At 40.9% G+C, this 27635-nt stretch overlaps 1 long non-coding RNA gene across 1 annotated transcript in view; it reads left to right on the plus strand.

Moving 5' to 3' along the window:
- LOC120403114 overlaps nt 1–27635 on the plus strand; it is a 69835-nt gene that overhangs the window by 17046 nt on the left and 25154 nt on the right. The window contains exon 5 of the long non-coding RNA XR_005597477.1: nt 984–1045. This is a non-coding gene — a long non-coding RNA (uncharacterized LOC120403114). The remainder of the gene's footprint in view (nt 1–983; nt 1046–27635) is intronic.

Raw genomic sequence — 27635 nt, forward strand, 5'->3', positions numbered from 1 at the left:
TTCTAATGTTTTTAAAATATTACATTTCCTTTCATCATACTTCTTTTTTTTTTTTGGAAAAAGAGAGATCTGGATACTTGGGCACTTGACAATGGGTTACGGTTGTAAAGTTTACCCCATTGTTTGTGAAAACAGGCTTCATTCCACTACTAAGTGTAGTGCCTAAAATACATGGACTAATTTCTGATTCCCCTTGTTCCCAACATCTTAATTTTACCTTTTTTAAGAAGAGAGCTATTCTGAAGCAACCAAAGCATTTTTCATTGGGATAATTAAGGGATGCAAGATTTTTGCAGTCACCAATTTTGCTTTGAATGAGGATTCATCTTTTTCATTTGATGAATTATAAAAAAAAGTGATATAAATAACAGTTGCATAAACTTTATTAGTCATTATCTATATCCACAGTCTGTGGATGTATAGACAGTAGGAATGAAATTTAGGTGTTTTTGGAAGACAAGGTAGAAATGACTGAGCTAACAGAGAATCTCTACTATAGTAATAGTATTAGGGCTTCTATTCTTTATAGATTGTATTCTCTAGAGAGAGAGAAGTTCACACATATCTGAGCAGGTCTGATCCTAATCACTAGAAGGAAGTAGTGACATATATACATAAAACCATGCTAATTACATTAAGAAAAAAATAGCTGTCTCCTGAAAAAAGGGCATCACAAAGATCTCCGTAAACAAGACTGTACTGCATCACTGACACTTATAAAACATGTTTCTGATCAAAGGTGAAATTCACAAGGGGTATGTTGACCCAGTGGGTTGTCCTCAGCTGGTAGTGTTTCTAGTTTAAAGTGTACCTGATAAAGTCAGACAAAATTATCACTTTTTTAAGATACACAAATATGTCAGGAAGCACTGATGTGAGAGAGCTGAGGGCTTAATCATGTGAAGGCATTTGTATATGACTGAATACATATTCCAGCATGAATTTTAATAACGCAATATTATAAATTTCTCCCTCATGCCCAGAATCTTCATTTTGTTTGCTGATAAATACCACTGGGACATCTCTCCCAGAGAGAACGGATTAGGTAAGTCATTTAAATGCAATAAATAAAATATTTCCTAGAGGTGTTTTATTTGCCTTTGTTCTAAATCTCGTGAGCTGTCAGGGGAAAGGACTTTAATTTAGTAATTCAATAAAAAAAAAACTCCCTTTTTCATTGTAAATTGCTCATTGGCTTTTTTCCCAAGCTAAAAGTTGCCATACTGTGGTGGCCGATAACTCATTTTGCTCCTTTGATTTCTTGTCATGCATACCTGAAAAGCATCTTGTAACTTACTCTCAGTTTGTTTTGCTTTCTGATGCTGATTGGTTTCTCTACTCCTTCATTTTGTTACCTGTGCCTCAGGGCTGCTTTCTTACTTGGGAGCAGCCTGTGTTTTTTTTGATGCCTGCCCATATGGCATGCTTTACTTCTCAGTGGGGTGCCTTATTGATTTCTTCATTATATTTTTCAAGGTATTTTAAACACCACTCTTTGCAGTTGGCTAGCTGAAATGATCAGAGATTTGTTCTCTTCCTTCCAGTTTATTCTCTCAAGGGGCATATTGAGGGGTGCAAGGAAGTACGTTTTGCAGGTACATGAGAAATGAGCTAGCCCTAGGGGAAACTCGAGGGCACCTTGTTGCCATATGGAATAGGATAAGGAAGTTCAGGCAACAGATGAATTAATGGGGAGGTAGTTGTGGGAAGGGAGAACTGTTAGGCTATCAATTCTCCACTTTTTTGGAGCACTGAGATTTTCTGTGTGTCTGAAACTGATCCTTATGCAGAGAGTTTGTATAAGGCCTTAAACACTCCTTATGTGCTACTTAAGGGTTGCCTAAAAACAGTTTTTGTATCACTTTAACTCTATCCATTTAGAAAACCATACAGTTAAATCACTGCAACCCCCTAGTATAAGCAGGTATATTGCTATAAATTTTACATTTTTTTAAATAAAATCAGCTATACCAGTATAACTTTTTTTTACCAGTATAACTATGCCCTCACTGTGGGATTCAGTATCTGTTCTAATCTACTTAAAGCAGTATAAAACCTGCATGTAGCCCAGCCCTAAATCTTATTCTAAAGAATTAAGAGGGACCTAAGTTTTGCATAGGCTTTGTGTTGATTTTCTGCAAAGAGATGAATTCACCTTGTGTGAGCTTCTAACTTTAAAGATGCTATTTCCATTACTGATGCACTTTTTTTTAATTACTATATGGGTTCCTGTAGCAATGTGATGACTCACTGGCACAGCACCTCCCAGCCGATGTCCCACTTGCCTCAGGCCCCATGTCCCTCCCAGACTCCAGAGCCCCTTTACCTTGGGTGCTTCCCCGTGGCAGTACCCCCACCCTGGGTCTCCTCACCCAGGGGAGCCCCCAACCCTCTACCCCCACCTCACCTCAGTGGCTACTGCCAGTCACCATCTAGCCCCCGCTACAATTCCCAGCCTTGAATCTCCAGAAAAAAGAAAATTCTTCCTCCACCGGAAGTGGTACGAGGAGTAATAGATACATATCTATTCACATCCAGAAGCAGTATATTCAGCATTACATACTTGCCTTCCATTTACATTAGTTAATTATTGCCTTTGCCCCAGTACCAACCTTTATTTTTATTTTCCACCTGCTTTAGCTGCATTTACATGTTTTCATTTTCCATATAATCCAAGCACCCTCTGCATTGTTTGTTTTACCTTTAACTTCAGGACCACTGAAGGACCAAAAAGTGCCCATTAACGTGTGAGTGCCTGTAGTGGAGCTGTCATCCTGCTCCAGTCAGAAAGGGATTAAAAGCAGCCAAGGCTGGCTGCCTGGGTAGTCAGCCACAGGTGTGGTTGCACCCAATTAGGGCATAGCTGGTCCTGATAAAAGGGCAGGCTGAGACTATGGGAGAAGAGACTCTTGCTTCAGCTGGGGAGTAGAGAGGACCTGGCTGAGTAAGCAGGGTACCCGAGGAAGAGCTGGGCTAGGGAAGGGCAGATAGAGCTGAGGAGCTCTGGCCTGGTGAGCCCCTTTAGTCTGAGGCCTTGCTAAAGGCCAGGGGAGGTATTAGGGCTGCAAGGAAGTAGCTGGGGCTAGAAAGGCAGCAGGTCCAACTGCTTTGCCCATGATGCGTGGCTATTACAGACTGTAGTTTGCCCCTAAGAGAAGGGGCTAGAGGATGAATGGCAGTAGCCACTGAGGCAAGATGGCTAGAGGGGGTTGGGGTTCCTCAGGGAGGGGAGACCTAAAATGTGGGGGCATTGCTATGGGGCAGTGGGGTCTAGGAGGGATGTGGGGCCTGAAGTGATACAAGTGGTGGAGATTTACAGGAAGCAGGTACCATTAGGGAAACACTGGCCAGCAGGAGGCACTGCACCAGTGAGTTGGCACACTGCTACAGTGCCTCATTTTCTGGGATCCAAAACTGAAACACCTTAAGGTATTAGCACAGTCCCTATGGCACAATATTAAGATGTATTTTTGCTGAGAAGATGGGTGCTTTCCTGTTCCAGTAGTAATCAATGATATTGATGGATAGCATATGTTCCCATAGAAGGCAATTGTACTAAAAAATACCACTGGTTTATCTTCATCGTTCAGCATTTACTATACAAGTTTATCAAAGTCTTTGAGCACCTTCAGAGTTAGAGTTTTGAAACAGGTATAGATGCAGGTCTGTTTATGGATTAACGGAAAAACAGGAACATTTTCAGTTACTTGGCCATTGCACACTGTGTCTGCCTCTCCTTAAATCTGAAGGACAAAGGGCATTAGAATTACAAAGGGAAATACAGTATAAGGGCAACCTTTTATCTTTGATAGGTGATGTGCTGTAGTATGGGATCAACAGATGATATGACAGATGACTTTCTATTCTTAACCTATCTAGCTAAATGGTACTTAATATACACTCATGTCAATCAAGGCTGTAAACATTAGCCTTCCTGCCCCAGGGTTTTATAAATTCATCACATTTTAGATTTAAGATGAACTACTGTGACTAATGCAATATCCTTTACTATGTGCCACTAGATTCATTGCTTAATACCTCCCACCTAACTACAAAAAAAATTACTAAATATCATTTAGCAAATGGTGTAATTTGATTCCTATTGAGTTTGAGATTTGGATCCAATTTATGAAACACTACTGAAGGTTTTTATAGGACTTTCCATAAGAGAAACCGTGTTTGTATATCAACCTACCAAGGCAAAGAATCTCCTAACAAGGGATGTTTGTATGTGTCCTCAACTCACCCCATGTAAGTGTCACAGCTTATCCAATTGCAAAGCCTGTGTTGAGAGCCCTGTAATGCTTATGCCACTGGAGTGAAGGAAGCACATGGTGACAAGATTAATCTTAATATCCTGGCTTTTCTGACTTTAATCCAAATCCTTGTGAACTGATTCTGCACCCAGAACAAACACACACAACATTACTCATATTCATTAAATTCAGTGGAAGTTGCACCTGAGCAATAATGATTGGACATTCAACATTCATTAAAATGAGTTGCATACATTTTCTTTATTTGATTTTTATGACCGATGGACCAGAGCTGTAATATGTTCTGATCTGGATCTGAAATTTGGTGCTATTCAAAGTCCTGGTGTTTTTTTACAGAGCTAAGGGCCAGTCCAAAAATCTGGATTTGATTGAAGTCTATCTTGTTGTCATATGGTCAGAAGCTGGTTTTGATTTGGCTCTCTAGGTTTTAATGGTAGCACTGTAATAAATTTGTATTTATTTTTAAAGATTGTTATAGATTTGACACAAATAGTAGTGATTCTTTTGTGTATTAAGATTGTATAAAGATTATACCATGTCAAAACAGATTTCCAGCATTTTCAAAATAATTTCCCAGTGGAAAATATATTCAGGCTCCCCTGAAATAGTTTTATTCCTCTTTGGCATATGACTCAATCATTCTTTGGCTGCTCCGAACATATTGCCTGGGCTATTTGCACCTGTCGGTTTGGGCTTGGCAATGGATCTCTGTGTGATTTATTTAATAGGTGAATAGCAGAAAAATGAATATCCAGTGGCAGTAAACTGATATGTTAAAGGTTTGGGAGCATTTATTTTCATACTTTATTCTATACTTTAATAATTTCCCCAAAGAAAGGCACTTGGTAAATACTGGACATTAAACATTTTGATTCTACAGTGCTTGGTGTAAGAAAAAGGCCTTGATGAGTAGTTGCATTATTAAAAACAGTAATAGAACTCATGGGGTATTTAAGCAAATGTCTCTATTACTATAATTTAAATTTAAAAACATTAATACGTAGTAAACCTATGATAAATAACAGCTTTTAAGCAGGAAAGAATTAAACCCCTGGAATTCCATTAGTGATGTCTGATATAGAAACACATTAAGAAGGCTAAACACCATACTGGTTGCTTGCTTAGTTCTATCCATTTACATTAAACATATTTAATTTCACCAGCTGCACTGCTGAAGCAACCCAAGCTTGAAGCAACCCAAGTCACCTGAACTAAGCAAGGTGATTTCTTTTAGACTAAAGAGGGGGGAAAAAATGCTACATTGTTGATTTCACATATCACATTTATGCCTTTTCATTACAATAGGTTCACTTTAATTTGATTTGGAATCAGAGCCAGTTCCAGGTTTTCTGCTGCCTGAAGCAGTGCGCCAAAAAAAAAGTCGCGGCAGCGCAATTGCACCGCTCCACTCTTCAGCGGCAATTTGGCAGCAGGTCCTTTGCTCCGAGAGGGACTGAGGGACTCGCCGCCGAATTGCTGCCAAAGACCCAGATGTGTTGTCCCAGTAGCGGCCGGAGTGCCGCCTCTTGATATTGGCTGCCTCAAGCACCTGCTTCCTTAGCTGGTGCCTGGAGCCGGCCCTGTTTGGAATTCATCATAAAATAAACAGTTTAAAGAAAATGTTAGAATGGAGAGTATGTGTTCTGTTGTTTGTGAAGTAAAATTGGAAGGAGCACAGAGTAACTTTCTCCTAGAATAGAGAGGGGAAATGCTGTTTAAGGAACAGCAGTAGCTGAATGGCTTTCCATGCGTTGCACAAATTCATAAAGGGCTTAATCTAAGTCTCCCACTGAGTACGCTGGGCTCCAGCTGCTTGAACTGGGCTGGGAAAGCGAAGACGAGTTTAAAGCAACCCTCCTGGTATTCCATATTTTTCCTTCGTTTGCATTGAAATTCACCCGACTTTGACCAGAAAGGAAGGAGTCAGGGAATCCTTTTTGGGCAGCACTACAAAGGTACATTTTGTAGTAATTGCAATTTCATACCTGTCACAAGAGCTCTCCAAAAATTGTGCATGGAAACACAAGCAATTGCTGAACTCTCATGGCAGAAACAAGTTATCCTTTGCGGCAGCTCATTAATTTTAGTTTCCATATTCTGTTACCTGGATGTAAAATAAAACTATTAATATGAGTTGGAGTCAGATATGCTCCAGCAGTCATCAGCCAGTGGAGCATTTTCTCGGTCAGGAGACTGCTCTAGCATACTTTAAGGGAGCCTTTAGGCTACTCTAGGCCATATCATGGATGATATCTGCTCCCAGAACAATTATGTGGAAAGGTGTCTTAAGCCCTCTAGGAAATGGATTATCTCTTTTGTATGTTTGCACAACACAATGGGACCTGATAGCAATTGTGGCCTTTGGATGCTACCATAATATAAATATTTACTAATATAAATAATTAGAGCCAGCTACCCTTATCCCCCTGGGTCCTGAACTGAACACAGTTCAATTGAACTTGGTATTCTGGTTTTGTTGCTCTTACTCTTAGAGTAAACATCATGCCAACTGAACCTCTTTACTTTTTGAAAATGGAGACACTCAACAGAACTACACAATAGGAAACTAGAAATTAAGGAGCAGAGTATTTTTAAAAAATACTTTTACTGGGAAGACCTTCTTATTTTGTATTTGTAATTAATTAATGCCATCTAACTGATGCAACAACTAACGTAGCTAAGTAAGTTGTGCCAAAATAGTTTTACAATTTGCCCTTAAATCTATGGACACTTAACAGTGCCTTTCACTGGAGATGACTTTTTCATGAGTGTTTGTATTTGCAAAACTCAGACTGGAAATCATTACACTATCATTAGCTGCTTGCTTTTTTGTTGGGTTTAGAGGTAATTATACTTAATGCTTTGATTATTTCAATTATGGTGTGTACACAGTTGAGATTTTATTTTCTACATGGCTAGGTTGGTTTTTAGCCTGACACCTGGGGTGATAAGTGTTCTGCACTCTATAATTGGGTCCAGCTTTATATTCATATGTTAATGTTGAATTATTCATATCAAAGAATTCATCTAGATATTAACCCTCCCATACTCACAAATCTTTGCCCCAAACTCAAACCAAAACTTTATTTTTTGTTTCTTCTTATTCCTTCAAGTTTTTGAGTTCTGGGTTTCATCTGAAAATGGAAGTGCTGAAATACTATGAAAATCTATCTAAGCATCCCTCTGACTCTTATCACCATGGTACATAAATGCCTTGCAGATTCTTAAAATATATGCACAAAATTTAAAGATGTGAGTTTCAAATTTGGTTCTGAAGAGGTTCTTCTCATTGTCTTTTATTACCAAAAACCAAAGAGTAAAAACAGAAGGAGAGAAAAACCTCATTCTTAAGACTTTCCACTGAATTTGTAGAGAAAAGAGGTTTTGATTAGGAAAAGCGTCTAAACAAAATTATTTCTACAGATCAAAAGATGACCTAAGAAAGGTTTCAGAATAATCCATCACTAGGAAAAGACCCTTTTCTAAATGTCTCCTCTCACGTGCCTTGTAACTTCATTGAAGAGCTGAAAACGCCTGTCAGTGTCTCTGGAATAAGCTCTAAATCTGATCTTCCTTCTTGGTGAACTATACTTCAGCTAGAGCTCACTGGTCCTTCTTTTTAAAGGAAACAGACCAAATTCTTCAGTTGCACCAACCGACACTTGACAGTTTTTCAGGAGCAGAAACAGTAGCAGCAGCAGCAATGCAATTGTGTATAAACTAAGCCAAGGCAAGAAGTTGAGATTTCATTGCACCTCCTTTTACAGACTTTGTTCTTCCTTTCTGTCCAGAAGCAGCCCTTGCCATCAGGGGCGGCTCTAGAAAATAGGCTGCCCCAGGCAGCGCGGTGTGCTGCGCCGCCCTTCCTCGGTCCCGTGGCGGGTCCCCTCTTCCCGCGGCTCCGGTTGAGCTCCCGCGGCAGGTCCACCGGAGCCCCGGGACGAGCGGACCTGCCGCAGGCATGACTGCGGGAGCTCCACCGGAGCCGCGGGAACAGCGGACCTCCCGCGGGCACGGCTGCGGACGGTTCGCGGGTCCGGCGGCTCCGCTTCAGCTGCCGCAGTCATGCCTGCGGGAGGTCCAGCCGAGCCGCGGGATGAGCGCCCCCTCCGCAGTCATGCCTGCGGCAGGTCCGGTCGTCCGCGGCTCCGGTGGACCTCCCGCAGGCATGACTGCGGCAGGTCCACCGGCCCAGCCTGCCGCCCCCTAGATTATTTGGCCGCCCTAGGCAACAGCTTGGTTTGCTGGTGCCTAGAGCCGCCCCTGCTTGCCATTGTAACAAGATTGGAAACAGACAATACTATATTCCTTTTAGTTTCTGGATTGCTGGCAGGCCTCCAGTTGCTAGGTGAAAGATCTGATTTAAACAGAGGGAAAGCAGCTGGGAAAGAACAGATAGCAGACAAGTGAGACATTAAGAAGAGTAAACCAGATGTTGTTACTATTTCCAGAACCATAAGCTCTTTTGGGTTGGCAAATTATTTTGCTTAGTAGAATCACTAAGAGGAATATTTCTACTCTGTTGCATTTTAAAGAGAAATTGGCTTATCCTAATTCTACACTTTTCCCTGTAAACAACAGGAGGCAAACCTGCAGGCTTTTCCCATTAAATTCCTGCTGATATGCACTTATCTCAGTATTCTACTTGGATTAAGATTTCACAGGTGCAAAAATTTATATTTTTATTTAAAATTTACATGTGAGAGGTATTTTGGCTAAGGACCTTAGGTCTATCATTATGAGGAGTGTTAATTCAGTGGCACACATACACCATTTATTAAGGTTTTTTTTATATTCATAAGGCATGTTTGAATATTTCACCCCAAAAAGGAGGCAGACTTTTTAATAATGGTTAGATAGCACAGTGAAAAGGGAGTGCCTGCTGCTCAAGGAAATGTTTGAAGACCTGACCTGATAACAGCCTGTCCCAGGGCCATGTGGAACATAAGGTCTCCAGTGGTGCCCTTTCATGAGGCATCTCTTCTAATCCTCACAAAGTGGCTACCATTGCTGGATGATAAGACATAAGGAACAGAAAGAATGTGATCTCCTCTGAAAGTGCTGCAAGCAGGCAGCAATAGATACCAATAGTTGAAGCACTGTGGAGAGGAGCTGCAGCCAAAGGTAATAATTGGAGATATACCAATCTCCTAGAGCTGGAAGGGACCTTGAAAGGTTATTGAGTCCAGCCCCCTGCCTTCACTAGCAGGACCAATTTTTGCCCCAGATCCCTAAGTGGCTTGAACTCACAAGCCTGGGTTTAGCAGGCCAAAGCTCAAACCACTGAGCTATCCCTCCCTCTTGCCCCCACAAATAACACAAGGTCCAGGGGAAAAGAGAACAGCAGATGCAGAAAGATAGTAGTGAGAGCCTCAATAAGGACTTGTCTTCACTAGAGGAAAAAGGTGAGTTCTTACCTCGTGTTTGCTAATGTGATAAAATCCTAGTGAAGACAAGGCAGTTTGTAGTCTTAATACGAGGTAAGCCCTAGGTTACCCTGTAGTCTTTACCTCAACCTACCAGGAACATGGGAATATGACAAATTCCTAGTCTTCACTAACATACAGTACAAGCACACCTTTTCTTCTTGTGAAGATGCACTGTGGCAGGGGGATGAAAAAAGTAGTCTAAATGTTCAGGAAGGACCAGGGGGTCAGTGAGGGAATGCTGGGATCCTAGTGGTGGAACTGCAGATGTCACAAAGAGGAGTTGGATGCGCCACCTACATCTAGCCAGGCATTTCCAGGGCATTCTTTCAGCAATAAAGTATTATTCAAAGTGAGTTAAGGTGAGCTCATTGAACACTTAGTGTATGTCTACACTGCAGTTAGACACCTGTGACTGGCCCATGCCAGCTGACTTGGGCTCACAGTGCTGTTTAATGGCAGTGTAGACATTTGGGCTTGGGCTGGAGCCTCAGCTATGGGACCCTCCCCTGGCAGCATACTAGAGCTTGGGCTCCAGCCTGAGCCTGAAAGTCTACACTGCCATTAAACAGCCACTTAACCCATGTCCCGTGAACCCAAGTCAGCTGGCCTGCAGCAGCCATGAGTTTTTAATTAAGATGTAGACATACCCTTAGTTCTTACTCAGCACTCCTCCTAACTTTGCCTGAGTTAGGTCTGAGTAAAGGTGAGAACGGAAGAATATCTGGATTTGCTTCAGACACAGCAGAAGGATCCTTATCAGCCCTCTTGCAAAAAATCCCCAGTGTAAAAGGAAAAAAGATTCGCATTCAGTTGTAGAACCTAACTTAAGCCAAACAATCCTTGCAATACTGAAGTTTTTGGATAACTTGCTTGTTTTTTCTCCATTTTCACATGCCATTGCACTTGTGGATTTCAGCCAGTACCATAGTTGAATTGTTTAAAGACTCTTATTGTGCTATTTAGTGTAGTGACTGAGGGACAGAGTGCTCATGTAAATCCCACTCTTCTAAGATTTCCAGAAGAGTTTGGATGCAGGTGACCTAGAGAGTTTGTCTAAGGTTCAGATCAGCAGCTAAAGTTTTTGGTGCTTATTTGATCTGAAGAATGACTCTGAAAGTTTTGAGGTTTGACCATGACTCTGTGAAAGGAGTTGTAACAAGAAAATACAGCCAGTGACAGAAAATTGCTTTTGGCCTTAGATGGGAGCAGGAATTTTAAAAGGCTTGTGAAAAAGAGACTTATTATTGCTACTCAGTTTTTTAGCCATGGTACAAGAGACTGTTTCATAGCACAATAAATAAAAGAGGAAACTTAAAAAAGTGGAAATTCATGACTTAGTTCAGAGCAATATAGATAACAAGATTTGAGAGGTAATGGTGGGTGAGCAGTTGGAAAGAGTGAATAATCTAATTAGGTCTGCAGTCAGGATATGGAGTGAATCATAAAAAGGGAAAATGAGAACTTTGAATTTCAGGACACAAAGTTAGTAAGAACAAGGACAGTGCTGGGTGTGATGCTATAATAGGGGGATAGGATAAAAGAACACAGGGGGAAGTGGAAAGTGTCTGACAGAAATTACGGTGTATCCAAAGGTTATGTATTTCATCTAGCAATAAATATACCAGCAATAGAGAGGGCAAACTACATGAATATAAAAGTGCAAGAAGCAATCATAGTTAAGAGAAAATGTATAATATTTGATACCAAGGAGAACAAGAGAGCTCACACCATGAATGTGGTTGGAAAAAACTGAAAAGCTGATAGCTATAGGGCTAGCTCTCCAAAAGAATACAGGTATCTAAGCCACTACAGGCTCCTAAGCCCAAAACTTAGATCCTCAACTTCCCTGTTCGGCTTCTACCTAACCTGTAGTTACCTAAAGACTTGAGGTGCCTGTGTTTCCCACCAGTAAGGTCCCTATGGTACCTACATTTCTGCTGTGAAGATGCATAAAGCTGCCTAAGTTCTGACACAGCTGAGCTGCTCAGTGCCTAAATTCTGGTGGGATTCTCAAACTAGGCATTCCCCTACCTAGCTGACTTGTCTGGCTACAATGGGTTTCACTCACCACTGGGGCATCTCCTAGCTGCTGCATCTGGGGATTAGCTCTGCCTGATATGATGCACCCTTCTTTCACTCACTTGCGCCATGGCCCCTTGCTCTTTGGGAGTCTCGGTGCTTCCTCTTCATAGCTTGACCTTCCTCTTTGTGGCATGGCCCTCCAGTCAGCTCACTACACAGTGTTACCCTCTTAGGACAACAAAGTCTCACTGGGCCAGCTGTCTGGGTGCCATTCCCAGCAGTCTCCCCATTCAAGATGATAGCACTTTCACAGTGGCTGGTAGGGGAACCTAGGCTCTTGTGCTATTCCAGGCTCCAGGCCAGAGATCTTACAATCTGCAGCTGAGATCTGCACCATCTCAACCCCTGCTGCTCTTTCCCTGGGCTTCTTCCTATTCCACCCTCTGCAGGATTTTTTTTCTCCACCACTCCTCAGGGTAAATCCCTTCCTTCAGGGTCAAGATCCCAGGGCTCTGTCTCTGGCTTGGATTTTCTCTTCACTCCTCATTAGGCCCAGAGACACTGCAGACTTCCACACTGCTGCCCCCTTCTGATCTTTTCTTTACGGTGATGCAGACATGACTAAATAGTCTCTAGCTGCCACCAACTGTAATTTCTCAATTTCTAGAAGTTTATAGTATCTCACTCTGCCTTGTGTCTGTCGAGTAATATAACACCTTTTTGATAATAGTCCTGATATTACTAAACAATGTAGTTTTTGTTACATTAAGACATTTGAATTCCTCAAAGCTTTTCCCTTTCATTATCAAAGTCCTTATATACTCATATATGGTGATCAGTTGTTTCTTCCACCTTACATGGAACACATAGTCCAAAAAAGGTTTTTGTTTAAGCCACAATGCCCATTTAGTACTCTAAATAAAATCATGTCCTTAATTCTATCAAAGCTGTAATGCACGTAGTCATCCTCAACTCTAGGGCTCAATTCAAAAAGTCACTTTCCTCTTTTTTTCTCTCCCCCACCCCCTTTTTTTTGACCTATCTGAATGTATTTGACAAAACTGACTACACTTTTCATCTGTGTACTGATACTTCATTTTTAATGCCTACTCTCTTTTTTTACCCTTTAGTTTGTAAAATAAATCTCAATCTGCATTTGGACATGTGATTTTTTTTCCCCCCATCTATAGCTAACTTTCCTATGACTAACTTTTTACTTCATTCATGTTTTCCTTGTATTTCAACTCTTGCATTCAGATTTTAACTCTAATGGCATGTGGATTTCTGACATAGGCCTAATATAGCACACAATCAAATTCACAACAATCCTCATGTATTTGTTTGGTACTTTCATCACTGCAGTTCCCATTAACTTTGGCCCAGAAAGTGAGGTCCTGTAGTGCCATTTGTAGCATAGCTGACATTTCACTAGAAACTATCTCTATTGTGGATAGAGGTGTTGTAATAAATGCATCCTCTGGAATTTGTAGTGCCTGGGCTTGTATTAAATCTTTCTTTCTAAGTTCTGATTTTTGAGGCTGACCTAAGAGCAGTTAATCAATAACTGGTCTGCTTAAGGGTCTGTATACCATCAGCAATGTTTTCTTATCCACCCTCAATTAGTCCTAGCAAGAGTTTTCAGCAGGTTAATCCTTCCTGTACATTTATCTTTCACCTAGTTTAGATCTTCCCAAAGTAATTTAGTATAAAATATTACCCCTTAAGAATTTTAACCTTTTAACTAAATCTTTTTTTTTCTCCATACAGAGACAGTTTACATTCCTTTAACTTTTTTTCTTTTTGTAAAGATCAGTCCTTTGATTTTAGCAATGGAGAATTTGAAACCCCATGAATTTCCCCAACCAGAGGTCGCTCGAAACACTTTATTGCTTCTCTCTTCTGCCACCTCAATACTCCTACTCCTAACCCACAGAGCACAAACATCTGTGAATGGAGTGACATGTACCCTGGAACTTGTTTAAGAAGAACATTTATCATAATATTAAATAAGGCTGTGCTGATATTTTCTTGTGATGTACCATTTTTAATGTTGTATATATTAAACATAACTTCCCTAACTGACCTGCATGGTCCTTTTACTCATACAGTCTTCCCCTTATGCCTAGTGCATCTACTTTGTACAATAAGCCTTCCCTTCATAGCATGTCGTATGTCTTTTCAATATCTAGTTAGACAGCTATCATGAAACCCCTGTGCCTCATATTCTTTTGTATTCCATTTTTTAATTTAACATTGTGATCAATGGTGGATCTCTCTCTCCAAAACTACTCTCTACCTTATCTATAATGCCATTGGTTGCCTACCTGGAAAACAATCTTTCTTTCACCTTTCTCCTCAGTTTTACCCAGACAGAATATAAGGACAATTGGTCTTCAGGCATCCACTTTTATGAATAGTTTACCTGGTTTTCATATTGAAATTACTACTGCATGTTTCCACTTTGCCAGTATCACTCCTCTTTCCCATATAGTGTTATATAATTCCAGAGACCCCTCAAACTGCTTTCAGAGATATATTTAAACATTATGTTAAATATATTCTCTTTACCTGGAGAAGTATTCTTGACTTTCTTGTCAATAGCAATAGCTCTCTCAAACCCCCACATACAAACCCATTCATTCAGTATAATGTCTTCATGTTTTACCTCACTGCATTAGGTCATGACTCTCAATTACAGGTTTCAGAGTGTTAGCTGTGTAAGTCTGTATCAGCAAAAACAATGAGGAGTCCTTGTGGCATCTTAGACAAAAATTTATATGGGCATAAGCTTTCATGGGCTCAAACCCACTTCATCAGATGCATGGAGCAGAAAATACAGTAGAGAGGTGTAAATACACCGCATATTAAAAGATAGGAGTTGCCTTACCAAGTGGGAGGTCAGTGCTAACAAGCCAATTCAATTAAGGTAGAAGTTGGCTATTCTCAACAGTTGACAAGAAGGGATTAAAAATCACTTTTGTAGTGCTAATGAGTTCAATGTAATCCAAGTGGCCCATTTCAAACAGCTGACAAGAAGGTGTGAGTATTAGGAGCGGAAAATTAGTTTTTTGTAGTGACCCATCCACTTCCAGTCTTTAATCAGGCCTAATTTGATGGTGTCCAGTTTTCAAATTAATTCCAGTTTTGCAATTTCTTGTTGAAGTCTGTTTCTGAAGTTTTTTTGGTAGAAGAATTGCCACTTAAGTCTGTTGTTGAGTGTCCAGGGAGACTGAAGTGTTCTCTGACTGGTTTTTTAATCTTATAATTCTTGATTTGTGCCCATTTATTTTGTGTAGACTGTCTGGTTTGGCCAATGTACATGGCAGAGGGGCATTGCTGGCACTTGATGGCATATATCACATTAGTAGATGTGCAGCTGAATGATCCCCTGATGGTATGGCTGATGTGGTTAGGTCCTATGATGGTATCCCTTGAATAAATATCTGGACAGACTTGCAACGGGGTTTATTGCAGGGTTTGGTTCCTGGGTTGTTTCTGTTGTATAGTGTGTTGCTGGTGAGTATTTGTTTCAGGTTGCGGGGGGGCTGTCTGTAAGCGAGAAGTGGCCTGTCTCCCATGTTCTGTGAGAGTGAGGGATTGTCCTTCAGGATAGGTTGTAGATCCTGGATGATGCTTGGAGAGGTTTTAGTAGGGGGCTGTGGGTGATGGCTAGTGGTGTTCTATTACTATCTTTGTTGGGCCTGTCCTGTAGCAGGTGACTTCTGGATACCCTTCTGGCTCTGTCAATCTGTTTCTTCACTTCCTCAGGTGCGTGTTGTAGTTTTAAAAATGCCTGATAGAGATCCTATAGGTGTTTGCCTCTGTTTGAGGGATTGGCGCAAATGTGGTTGTATCTTAGGGCTTGGCTGTAGACAATGGATCGTGTGACGTGGTCTGAATGAAAGCTTGAGGCATGTAGGTAAGTATAGCGCTCAATGGGGTTCTGGTTATAGGGTGGTGGTTGTGACCATCGCTTATTTGCCCTGTAGTGTCTAGGAAATGGATCTCTTGTGTGTACTGGTCCAGACTGAGGTTGATGGTGGGGTGGAAATTGTTGAAATAATAGAATTCCTCAAGGGCCTCTTTTGCATGGGTACAGATGATGAAGATGTCATCAATGTAGCACAAGTAGAGTAGGGGTATTAGGGGATGAGAGCTGAGGAAGCGTTGTTCTAAGTCAGCCATAAAAATATTGGCATACTGTGGGGCCATGTGAGTACCCATAGCAGTTCTGCTGATTTGAAGGTATAAATTGTCTCCAAATCTGAAATAGTTGTGGGTGAGGACAGTCACAAAGTTCAGCCACCAGGTTTGCCGTGATACTGCAGTATCGGGGATACTGTTCCTGACTGCTTGTAGTCCATCTTTGTGTGGAATGTTGGTATGGGTAGCTTCTGCATCCACAGTGGCTAGGATGGTGTTTTCTGGAAGATCACCAATGGATTGTACTTTCCTCAGGAAGTCAGTAGTGTCTTGAAGATAGCTGGGACTGCTGGTAGCATAGAATTATCTTTTAATCTGGTGGGAAAACTTCCCTTTGACTTTCATCATTACTCCTCAAAGTTTCTACTAAAAACTTCTGCTTTCTTGTTATCAGTACTTATTAGAACTGACAATGTACTTAGAAGACCTGGGATGTGGCTACTAATCAGTTTAATTTCCATCGTTCTTCTAATTTGCCTGTAAAATAAAGATATCAAGATGTCAGAAATCTGCCCACAGTACTTCCTCCAACTCTGATTTTTTTTATTCTTTGTCCTATTGCCTTATTTCTTTTATACTCATTTGTTAGCATCCTTTTGTGTACAAGAGCAGTGGGAATTGCAGCCTATGATGTAAATGGTTTGCAATGTGTCATGTGACTGAATAGTCCAATCTGAGATTTGCATGATCTTTGGTAGTTATTGCAAATGTATGTGTATTGGTTGGGAGCTGCTTGCTTCCTACGGACTCTTTTCTCGTCAAACTGTAGGAGCCAGCTCCTGTCATAGACTTTGATACCTTGATAGAGATGATAGCACCACTTGTTACATTTGGAACTAGCTACAAGTGATTGTATCGGCCCAGTGAAGTTGATGAGGATGCTGACACATGGGCCTGAATATCAACCACCCAGGCTATTGCAGCCACATTACATGGACAGGACACGCCATCCTCACTGGCATACTCATTAGATCTTCATTATGCATTGCATTTTTTGCTTTTTTTTATAGACTTTATTCCTTTCTTTAATTGCCATTTTAAATTCCCTCATGGAAATTAGTTTACTTTGGGGTTACTTCAGTATTCTAGATACAGCTACAGTAGCTGCTGCTATTAATCCTTTTATTACATTATTATTGAAATTCTTTCATCACTCATCCAATGATTATTCACAAATTCAATACATTTACTTGCAAATAACTTGCCGTTAGCTTTTTTTAAAATTCTAGGTGAGTAACCTTCAACCTTAACTTGCCCTAGAAAAGTAACTAATACAGGGAACTGATCACTCCCCATTCCTGCTTCCTTATATATTTCCCAGTTTAATTTACTTGCAATATCTGCTGTTTTTCCTGCTTAGACCTAGGAATCAGGGCCGGCTCCAGGCACCAGCACAGCAAGCCTGGGGCAGCCCATGGAAAGGGGGCAGCATGTCCAGCTCTTTGGTGGCAATTTGGCAACAGGTCCCCCAGCTCCTCTCAGAGGGAAGAATGAAGCGGCAGTGGTAGAGCTGCCGCCAATCTCGTCTCCACTCCTCCCCCTCATCTTCCTTCCCCCCCCCCCCAGTTGGGTCAGCAAAAACGCTGAAGCCAGCCCTGCTAGGAATTATAACATTGGCTGCATTAAATCTAGCTGGGGTGTTGTTGTTTAAAACCACTAGATTGTTTTCATCAATGAACTTTTCTAAGCATGTACCATTATCAGTTGTCTCACTTCCCCACAATTTACTATGACTATTTAGGTCACAGCATTGAATACGTGGTCTTTTAGCATTCTTTATTGTAGCTCCAAACTTTCTAATTTCCTGCATGAGTTATAGATATTATAAATCCTTAAAGAAATATTTCTTTTCTGCATGGGGATCTAAACAGCATTACATTCTAGGTTGGCTTCTTCATTCTCTACTGGTATGTAGTTTAATTTTACTCTTTTGAAAATAAAACACATTCTCCTCTTCCTGGTTTTCAGTCTTGCCTAAAGGCAGTATACCCTTGAATTTTAAAAATAAGCTTTTAAAACCAACCATTTTTCCTGGGTACATATCCTATCTGGTTTAGTTTACGTTTCCAGGATATTCTTTCGTTCTTGACCATGTGCTGTTAGACTGTGGGCATTCCAACAAAAGATTGACATCCTCATACTAGTCATATTTCACTATTAAACTCATTCAGAATTCATGAATGTGGTGCATGGACAAATTGCTAACATACAGGTATTTTTTTCCTCTGCCCTTGCTATAATTTTATTTTTTGGATTTTTTGCCCAGTTTGTGATGTACACATTATTGCATTTTTGCTAGATGTGATAAACCTTTCTTTTTTTCACTAGTGTATCATTGCCTATTCCTTCCACAGTGTTTATCGTACTTCTTATGGAATGAGTCTGCAGTTCCCCTTTCTCTATCCTGATTGTCTCTTCCTTCTCCTCATGCTTTGAGAGCCTCCTTAGAGATTCCATATAAATATTAACAATTTTTGTCGTTTGGGTCTTTTTAGCTTGTCTTGCTGCAATACACACTTTATATGCTCGACTATGATTACTGTCCTATCTATGCAATTTTCCTAGGAATGCTCTAACTGTCATTTACCACGTCTCTTTCCCTCTGTAAAGAGTTCCTACATGCCTATATTTTAGGCACTTATAACACCTTAGGGGAGGGAGGAATATATGGCTTGGTTCTGAATATCTGAAACCCTAGCATTTTTTTTAACTCAGGTAGAGTCCCTTTAAATGTAATCAGTGCAGCTTTTAATGGCTTGTTTTCTTCTCCTCCTCATTAATTAGCCACTTACTTTCTTCTCCTATGTGTTTTACTTATCTCCTCATAGGTTCACTCTAATGGCACTCTATATATTACCCCCTTTGTTTCCATCAGCTACTTCAGTAGCTGGCAAAATATTTTTGCTTTCCCCAGCATTTTAGTCTTTAGTAGTTTATCAGCTTGCTCTTTGTTTTTATAGTCAACTAAAAGACCATCTTTCAGCCTTCCGACTTTTACAATATCCTTTGTTTTTTTAAATCCAGTCAGCTACTTTCACAGGATTAATATCACCTAATCTTATTTCTGTGGTTAGGGATCTTTCAATAACAAGTTTTATTTCCTTCCTCAGCTTTGGGTGTGGGTTTGTTTGCTGATATAATCAACATCTGATTCTGCTTCTACTCCCACCCTACTTTGTATCCATTCTCCTTCTTTAATAGATTCTTCGTCAGGTTTTCAGAGTGACTTCATTTGGGGTCAGATAATCACCCAGCCCAGTCCTCACATGTTCTCATTTTCTGGCTTTATACAAACCCTCACTTACTCCTGCCAAGATGGGCTCCAAGCCATCTTCAATTAGTGCTTGGCAATCAAGCCTAAGACTCCCCCAGGTGCAGCCTACCAGTTTAATTAGCCCCTTCTGAGCCACCTTAATCCCTTCACAGGTGGTATGTGTGGGCAAACCCCATTACAGGGGTCTAATGCTCAGAGACCACCTACCAGATTGGTCCTTCTGCTATGTGAGTGGGACCCAGAGTTAAAATGATATTTCCAAGTGGTTAGGGCACTCCACTAGACTATATTAAGTTGAACAGTCCCAATAGGAGAGATTGGGGACCTATCCCAGAATATCCCATATTCCAGGGGTTGAGGTACTTAACTGGGAGAAGAGAGGCCTGGGTTGTTCAAGTCCTTTTCTAACTCAGAGTGGGGGCTTGAACCCTCGTTTTCCATATTCTGGGTGATGGCTTCAACTATAGGAATCTGGGGTATAAAGGAGTACCACCACTTCCTCCATATTTAGCCAGCAAACACTGATCTGGCTTAGATGTGGATGTCCAGGAGAAGATTCATGTTTAGTTTTGTTGAGTAGCACCTTATACCACAAGAAGTCCCAGCGGTTTCAATGAAGCTATTTTAGAGTAAGGTAGTCATAAGGAGATCAGAATGTGAGCCTACTTAAAAAGTGTCAAGGGGGTCACTAAAAGATAGTTGAGGGTAATTTAGCTTCATCACATGTTTGCGCTGTTTGCAATTCTATTGTAATTTTACGCAATAAATGTATTTTATAATGTCAACTGTTTAACCATAATTACAACTTCTTTCTACATAGGGACAAAACAGAAGATTATTTTTTAATTGTTTTTATTTCCCATGAGTGCTAATTAACTGGTGAAACCATTTGCTTGATTTCCCTTTATTAAATATATGGAATAGTCAGCTGCTTTGGGAATAAAGCAAAATTCTATAATTAGGAACATATGCTAGTTCCCCTGTCCAGTGTTTCCGTTTGTGCTTGGTGTGTTTTTTGTTTTTTAAATACTGGAGGTAAACATTCAGGATGTATAAATAATGCTTGGAGACAAACAAAGCATTTTGCCAGATATTTCTCAAGGCTGTTTTATTTGTTTTGAATGTCATATGTATTTCCTTTTGAATTAATTATAAAACTAAAGAAATAATGAAATATTAATTTGTAATAGATCAGGATTTGCACTCATACAGTGAGGGCTCCACATGATAGTACTTTAAAAATATCCTGCTTCTTTTCAATTTTCAGAGCCAACTGCTCTCCTTTGATTTACAATAGTCAGTTTCCCTAAGTAACCACTTCTTGCCATGCCAAAAAACATGAAACACAGCTGAGCTGAAGGTGCTCAGAATGTATTCTTTTTTTATATTAATGTGTGCACATTGAGTCCTATTCCTACTCAAATGTGATATTATTATGTATTATATGTCTTCTAGTAATGGCCCCTGAATAGAATGGGGCTCTGTTGTGTGAGACACTGGAGATTGAAATAGACACATAAGAAATGCATTGTGGCATCTCTTACCCAGATGGCCTCAGTTTCTTCATAGTGCTCTATTTTTTTTTTAAATTCATGGAGGAGGAGGGCAATAGTACGTAGAGAAGCCCTGGAACCTTTTTTTAAATGTGTGAAATTTTGAATAACTTTTTTTTTCTTCCCTTCATTTTCACCTGCCTTTGCACATCTGGATAGAGCACACTTGGACAGTCATGTCTGGCAGGGGGAACTAGGGAAGAGAGAGGCAGAAGAGTACAAATAGAGCAAAGACTTCAGACAGATAAGCAGAGGCACCCCAGAGGCTGCAGGCTGTACAAAGCAGCAACTGGGTCCTGTCAGAGACAGAAGCTATTGCCCTGTGTGGTGGAGCAGGTGAATCCCAGCTGGTGGGTTTGATTGGGGTGGGGAGTTAGGAGTGGGCTCAGGGAACTGCTGCAGAGCTGGCTCTACCGTACAGAAGGTTTCACTGTGCTGGAAGCGCTGCCTCTCCACTCCCTAGATTTCCCCTTGCCAGATCTGACTCTGAATTCACATGGCTTTGGAGCTGAGGCTTGGAGCATCTCTCCTGAAAGACCTTCAATTCTGAATGATTCAGCTCAGGACATATGTACACAGCAGTAAGAGAAGGATAAGTGTGGTGTGTGTTTTTGTTTGTGTTTTTTTTTTTTTTTTTTTTTTTTTTGCTTTTTGGTGGGAGGGAGGGGGCAGTCTTTGCGAAATCTGGTGCTGTGGTGCCTCTCCTGGTGTGGCTACACTGTCTTCCCCCATCGCATTAACAAAAGATGGTATAATTGCCCTTGTAAGTGATTTAAAAATAATGTTGGACTGAGAGAGGTTTTGCTAATTCTTCTACAGAGTGAGGAAAGCACGCTATTCATTTCCAAGCCTAGCACGATTGATGCACACACCCTCTGGCACACACACTGAGAGCAGAGTTCCAGAAATGCAGTTTCCACTTGAAAGCTAGTCTGTGAAGATCTGCGGGTGCAGAATTAGCCGAAATTTTCTTTCATTTAAAGGGGATCACAAAACTGTGCTGTTCTTCTACCATTATCAGAGGGCTTTGATCGGAATCAGCCCTCATTTGAAACCTCTGGAAGCCAAAGTTAGGAGAGGCAGGCAAACTAGTGTATCAGAAAAAATCTATTCTGGCCTGAGTCTGCCATGTTTACTCACACTAAGCAGCACATTATTTGTGAGCCATCCCACTGAAGTCAAGGGGCTCGATTGTGCCATTAAGGCATGGACTGTAGGGAGGGATGGTGTGGTATTACACTGCCCTAAGAAAGCCTCCTGGTGCTTCCCTATCACATTTGAACTTCCCAAGCTTTTGTATCTTGGGTCTATGTAAAATCTCCAGTGATCCATACATATTGGCATCTACTCTCATTCTGATGTGTGGGTATTTGTATTTATAGCCCTCTCCCCTCAAATCCCCATGCACAAAGGTGAAAATAAATACCTTTCCTTTCCACTGTCAGGCTTGTGAGAAGATAGTGCCATTGGGATCTGAGAGTGCCTTGTCAATACTATTGTACTCTAAGTGTTGTCTGGGAATATGTTACAAACAGCTGATATATTTATAGGCAATCTCTGAATAGCTAAGGGAATAACACAGAGCAGACAAAGGAATAATGGCTTTGGATATTGGTTAAATGCTACAGCAAAGCTGAGACATCTGATAGCTGCAAAAACTGTTTATTGCTAGATGTGTTCCAATGCAATGAACATTACTCCTGTTATATAAAAAGATAAAGCAACACAATGAGCTCAAACATAAACAACAAAAAATATTCTTCCCTTTCCCCCAGGAAGGTTTGCAAGTGCTGTGCTGCTACTTTCTCAGGCTTCCCAATGACTTTATTTTGGGAGCATGGAAAGGATGAATGACTGAGCTTGGGTCCCTCTGCTCTGTGCTGTACAAACGTAAGCGCTGAACTGGTGTGTCCCATTGCAGGATTGAGACCTCAGAGATGGCCCTAGCCCCAAGAACAGTAAAGATTAAATTAACACACAGAAAATACAGATAAAACATAAATCCACCACAAACACACTGAGGCCTGGTATACACTATGGGGTAGGTCAAATTTAGCCATGTTAGGTAGATTTAAAAATGAATATGTCCACACAACCAACCCCATTCCATCGACCTCAAGGGCTCTTAAAATTGACTTCTGTACTCCTCCCCCGTGAGGGGGGTAGCACCAAAATCAACTTTGCTGGGTCAAATTTGGGATCGTGAGGACACCAATTGACAGTATTGGCCTCCAGGAGCTACCCCAGAGTGCTCCATTGTGACCACTCTGAACAGCACTTTGAATTCCAATGCACTGGCGAGGTACACAGGAAAAGCTCTGGGAACTTTTGAATTTCATTTCCTGTTTGGTCAGTGTGGCAAACTCAGCAGCAAAGGTGACCATGCAGTCCCCCCAGAATTGTAGAGTGTAAAATGTTTCCACACTCCCCCCATCTAGGGCGACCAGACAGCAAATGTGAAAAATCGGGATGGGGGTGGGGGGTAATAGCAGCCTATATAAGAAAAAGACCCAAACATTGAGACTGTTCCTATAAAATGGGGACATCTGGTCACCCTACCCCCATCATCTCTGTCCCTGAGGTTATTGCAAATTAGAAGGTGAAAAAAAGCACTTGCGATGACATGTTTTCCAAGCTCATACAGTCCTCCTGCATTGATAAGGCACAGCTTAATGCATGGAGGCATTCAGTGGCAGAGGCCAGGAAAGGACCTGATGAAGCATCTGTTGGAGCTGCAGGAAAGCCAACAAGAGCACAGACCCCTGCTGCACCCACTATATAACTGCCTTCCCTCCTCCCCATGTTCCATAGCTACCTCACCCAGACGCCCAAGAACGTGAGGGGGGGAGACTCCAGGCACCCAGCCACTCGACTGCAGAGGATGGCCAAAGCAACAGAAGGTTGTTATTCAAACAATTTGCTGCTTGTAGCCACACTAAAAATCAATGTGGCCTTGTCCTTCCCTCCTCCCCGACCCCACCTGGCTGCCTTGTCTGTTATCTCATTGTTTTAATTAATAAAGAAAGAATGCATGGTTTCAAAATAATAGTTACTTTATTTTGAAAGGGGGGGGGGAGGGTGGTTGGCTTACAGGGAATTAAAATCAATAAAGGGGGTGGATTTGCATCAAGGAGAAACACACAATTGTCACACCGAAGCCTGGCCAGTCATGAAACTGGTTCTCAAAGCCTCTCTGATGCGCAGTGCACCTTGCTGTGTTGTTCTAATCACCCTGGTGTCTGGCGCAAAACGATTGTCTGCCATTGCTTTCACGGAGCGAGAGGCGACTGACAAAATGTACCCCAAACCGCCCACGATAATGTTTTTTGTCCTATCAGGCATTGGGAGTTTAACCCAGAATTCCAAAGGGCAGCAGAGACTGCAGGAACTGTGGGATAGCTACCCACAGTGCACTGTTCTGTAAGTCAATGCTAGGCATGGGTAGTGAGGACGCACTCCGCCGACTTAATGCGCTTAGTGTGGACATATGCAATCGACTGAATAAAATCGGTCTAAAAATCAACTTCTATAAAATCAACCTAATTTTGTAGTGTAGACATACCCTGAGAGTGCAAGTTTGAATGGGAGGAGGAGCAATGGAGTGATCATCATAGAAAAGCTCCATGTAAGAAATGTATTTTAAGGAAGGATTTTAAAGGACAAGAAGAGAGAGAATTTGTGAATTAGGAAGGGAGACAATATAACAGATCTCATAGGCTTAAATTTTCAAAATAAAATTGTAATAGTGTGCACAAACATGGGTATAATGACCACAGATATGTAACTAATTTCTGCATGGAATTATGGTAATTGCACATACAATTTAGTCACAGGATTTTCTGAAATTGTCATCTATACTGCCTAATACTCAAACTTTCTGGGCTGTGATTGACTGAAATTCTATTATCATATAACAATATCTACAGTAGTCCTGAAAAGAACATACAGTGTGTTGAGAGAGATACTGGGCAAACTATTCAGAGTGAACACTTGCTCAGTGCGTTTTGCCTTCATTCTGCTCATGAATAAAATTTGATTCTTTACAAATTGGCTTATTACTATGAACTTTCAAACAAACTTTCTACCTATGGGTTGCCTAAAATCAATAAAGGGGGTGGATTTGCATCAAGGAGAAACACACAATTGTCACACCGAAGCCTGGCCAGTCATGAAACTGGTTCTCAAAGCCTCTCTGATGCGCAGTGCACCTTGCTGTGTTGTTCTAATCACCCTGGTGTCTGGCGCAAAACGATTGTCTGCCATTGCTTTCACGGAGCGAGAGGCGACTGACAAAATGTACCCCAAACCACCCACGATAATGTTTTTTGTCCTATCAGGCATTGGGAGTTTAACCCAGAATTCCAAAGGGCAGCAGAGAACTATGCTCTTAATTCATAATTATCCCTGTGTGATTGGTTCTTAGTGACATGGTATTTGTTCTTTTCCTGTAATTGGATGCTTGCAGATGTAATAAAGAGTGGGAAAGCAACAGTAATCTATTGGGCCTTTGAATCTTCCAGGGAGAGGATGAGAGTAGGAGGCATTGGGTATATATGGAATGTTTTAGTTTTCTTCCTGTCTAGGCTATTTCAGTAAAGGCTAGTGAAAGAAATCTCTTCTAGAAGAAGTAGGGAAGGATAATTGCTGACCTCAAAATTAATTTTCCATTTACTTTTTTTATGAACAACATTTCATTTCTCCAAGCTTTATGAAAAGCAAAGACACAAGGAGTTGGGAATGCAGTAAATCTAAATTTATTTCCCCATTATATGCCTCACTTCTGTTTATAGCATAAAATAATAGTGTCACTCCAATATCATTTTGATTTTCTTTGAAGAGAATCTTCTGCCTCTTCTTGTTAGGATGGCTTCTGCATTAGAAAAGAGCAAGATATTTTAGGGGGCTTCTCCCTACCCTGCTGCTCATTCCCCATGGAAATCATCATCATTTCCACAGATACCAATGGTGATCTTCTGAACAGAAGAACAAGATTTGGGTGGGGAATTAGCATCAGCAGCAGATGAAACTAAGTAAATAAACACTACTTAGATTGTGGTAGAGGACCAAGTGTTTTGTAGTGCGTTTGTACAATGTTTTGACCAATGGGGCACTGATCTTGATTGATGGTCTGTAAGTGCTACTGAAAAAGCAGAACCTTATCGTAGGCCAGGTCCATAACTGCAGATACTAATGTCCCAATATTGGGTGTTGAGATCTGACCCGGGATATGGATCCGAATTTTGTTGCTCAGGCATATCTCTTCTATATAGATGGTTCATTTCTCATAAGCTGTTGCAGCTGGTAACGATTGCTTCCTTCATTACAAATGAATTAGGTGTGTTCAGTTAGCTCAATTTTAATGAAATATGCAGTATTTTTAGGAGACGGGAAGTGCATGTGCAGTTGTTTTTTGGCCAATTACAACCGTTCCATAAAATTAACTACTGTGCCTGTAGATTTAGAAGAGAGCAAGCCACTTACAATGCAATACTAACTCTAAATGGAAGATTAAGGCATTTATAGAGGTTGTTGGTTTTGTAAATTGAAACACAACTGTTAAGCTTGTTTCAAAACTCAAGGATGCTGCTGCAGCCCTGCATGTACTGGACATAAATCCCAATCAAAGGATTTCAATAATCCCTCCCTCATGCCCCCCTCTCTCTCAGGAGCAGAGACTTTTCACAGCACTCTCAAATGGGATGCTTCTGTTATTATGCATTAGATTAGTTGATTGTATTCCATATTCCTAAATGGCTTGCTTTTGTTTTGATCTTTACTCTGTCATCTTAACAGATTCTGCCAGAAATTTTCACCTTTTTCACATTTTTGTCTGTTGGCTTGTAGTGGTTGTCACTTCTCTTTAGTTTTAAGGCTGTTTGGTAGAATGGAACAAGGCAGCTATTGTTACATTTCACACCAACCCAATTTTGAATTTAATTATGAACAACTATGCTATTTGGATCAGCATTGTGATAGATGAAGGGTGTGAATTAGAATGGGGCATTGGGGAAGAAAAGCAAAAATGGTCCATAAGGTGATTGTGTGCTTTTTGGGGTTTTTTTTTGTTTTGTTTTTGTTACATTAATATAATCAATGTGCTGTGTTTGTAGAAATGAATCAATAGTTTGTAATGAATACTTTACTAATTTGGCCTCTTTCTGTTTTGTGAAATATCTGCAAGCAGACTGCAGCATCCTCAAACTTCCTTTTTTATTGTATCCACTTTTCAATAGATTTAGTCTATGGCTTGCTCGTGGGTATTTTGATATTTGAGCTTTGTTGCTTAGTTGTGATCTATTAGGCAAGTCATATTGTATTGTTTTGATTCCCTCACTGCGTGAGCACACACTTTTCCAGCACAAATGCTTGTCTATGCAAATTTAATATTTGGTTTCTGCAAATTCTGCAGTATGACTTTGAAATTCACTTTCCATCAACATTTCTTTGAGTGAAACTCATGTCCCTGAATATATCTGGAAAGATAGCACAACCTAAATGGATATATAGCTCTGTGGAGGACAGACTGAAAGATAATTAGAAAGGACTAGACTGCACAGTTACCATGAGTCCTAAGTAAGGACAGCACAACTATGTGCTGTCCTTAATCTCAGAAGCAGACCAGGGATCCAGTTGTGACTCAGAATCACAATTCAGCCCTTTCTCCTCTTCACCCCAGGGGCAAAATAAATGGTGCCAGCCATATATCTGCTCATCTCTGCTTGTCTGTGTATTGGCTCTGCCTACATCTTACCCACCTGCACAGGACTGGAAGTAGGGCCCTGTACAGGCTTCCTTCTCTCTCTCTTCCTCTCCCCCACCCCCCCGCCGCACACAGACCTTCATTTTGGGAAACAGATGTAGGGAACCAAGGGGGGCA

Source organism: Mauremys reevesii, linkage group 4, assembly GCF_016161935.1.
Source record: "Mauremys reevesii isolate NIE-2019 linkage group 4, ASM1616193v1, whole genome shotgun sequence".
Taxonomy (NCBI): Eukaryota; Metazoa; Chordata; order Testudines; family Geoemydidae; genus Mauremys; species Mauremys reevesii.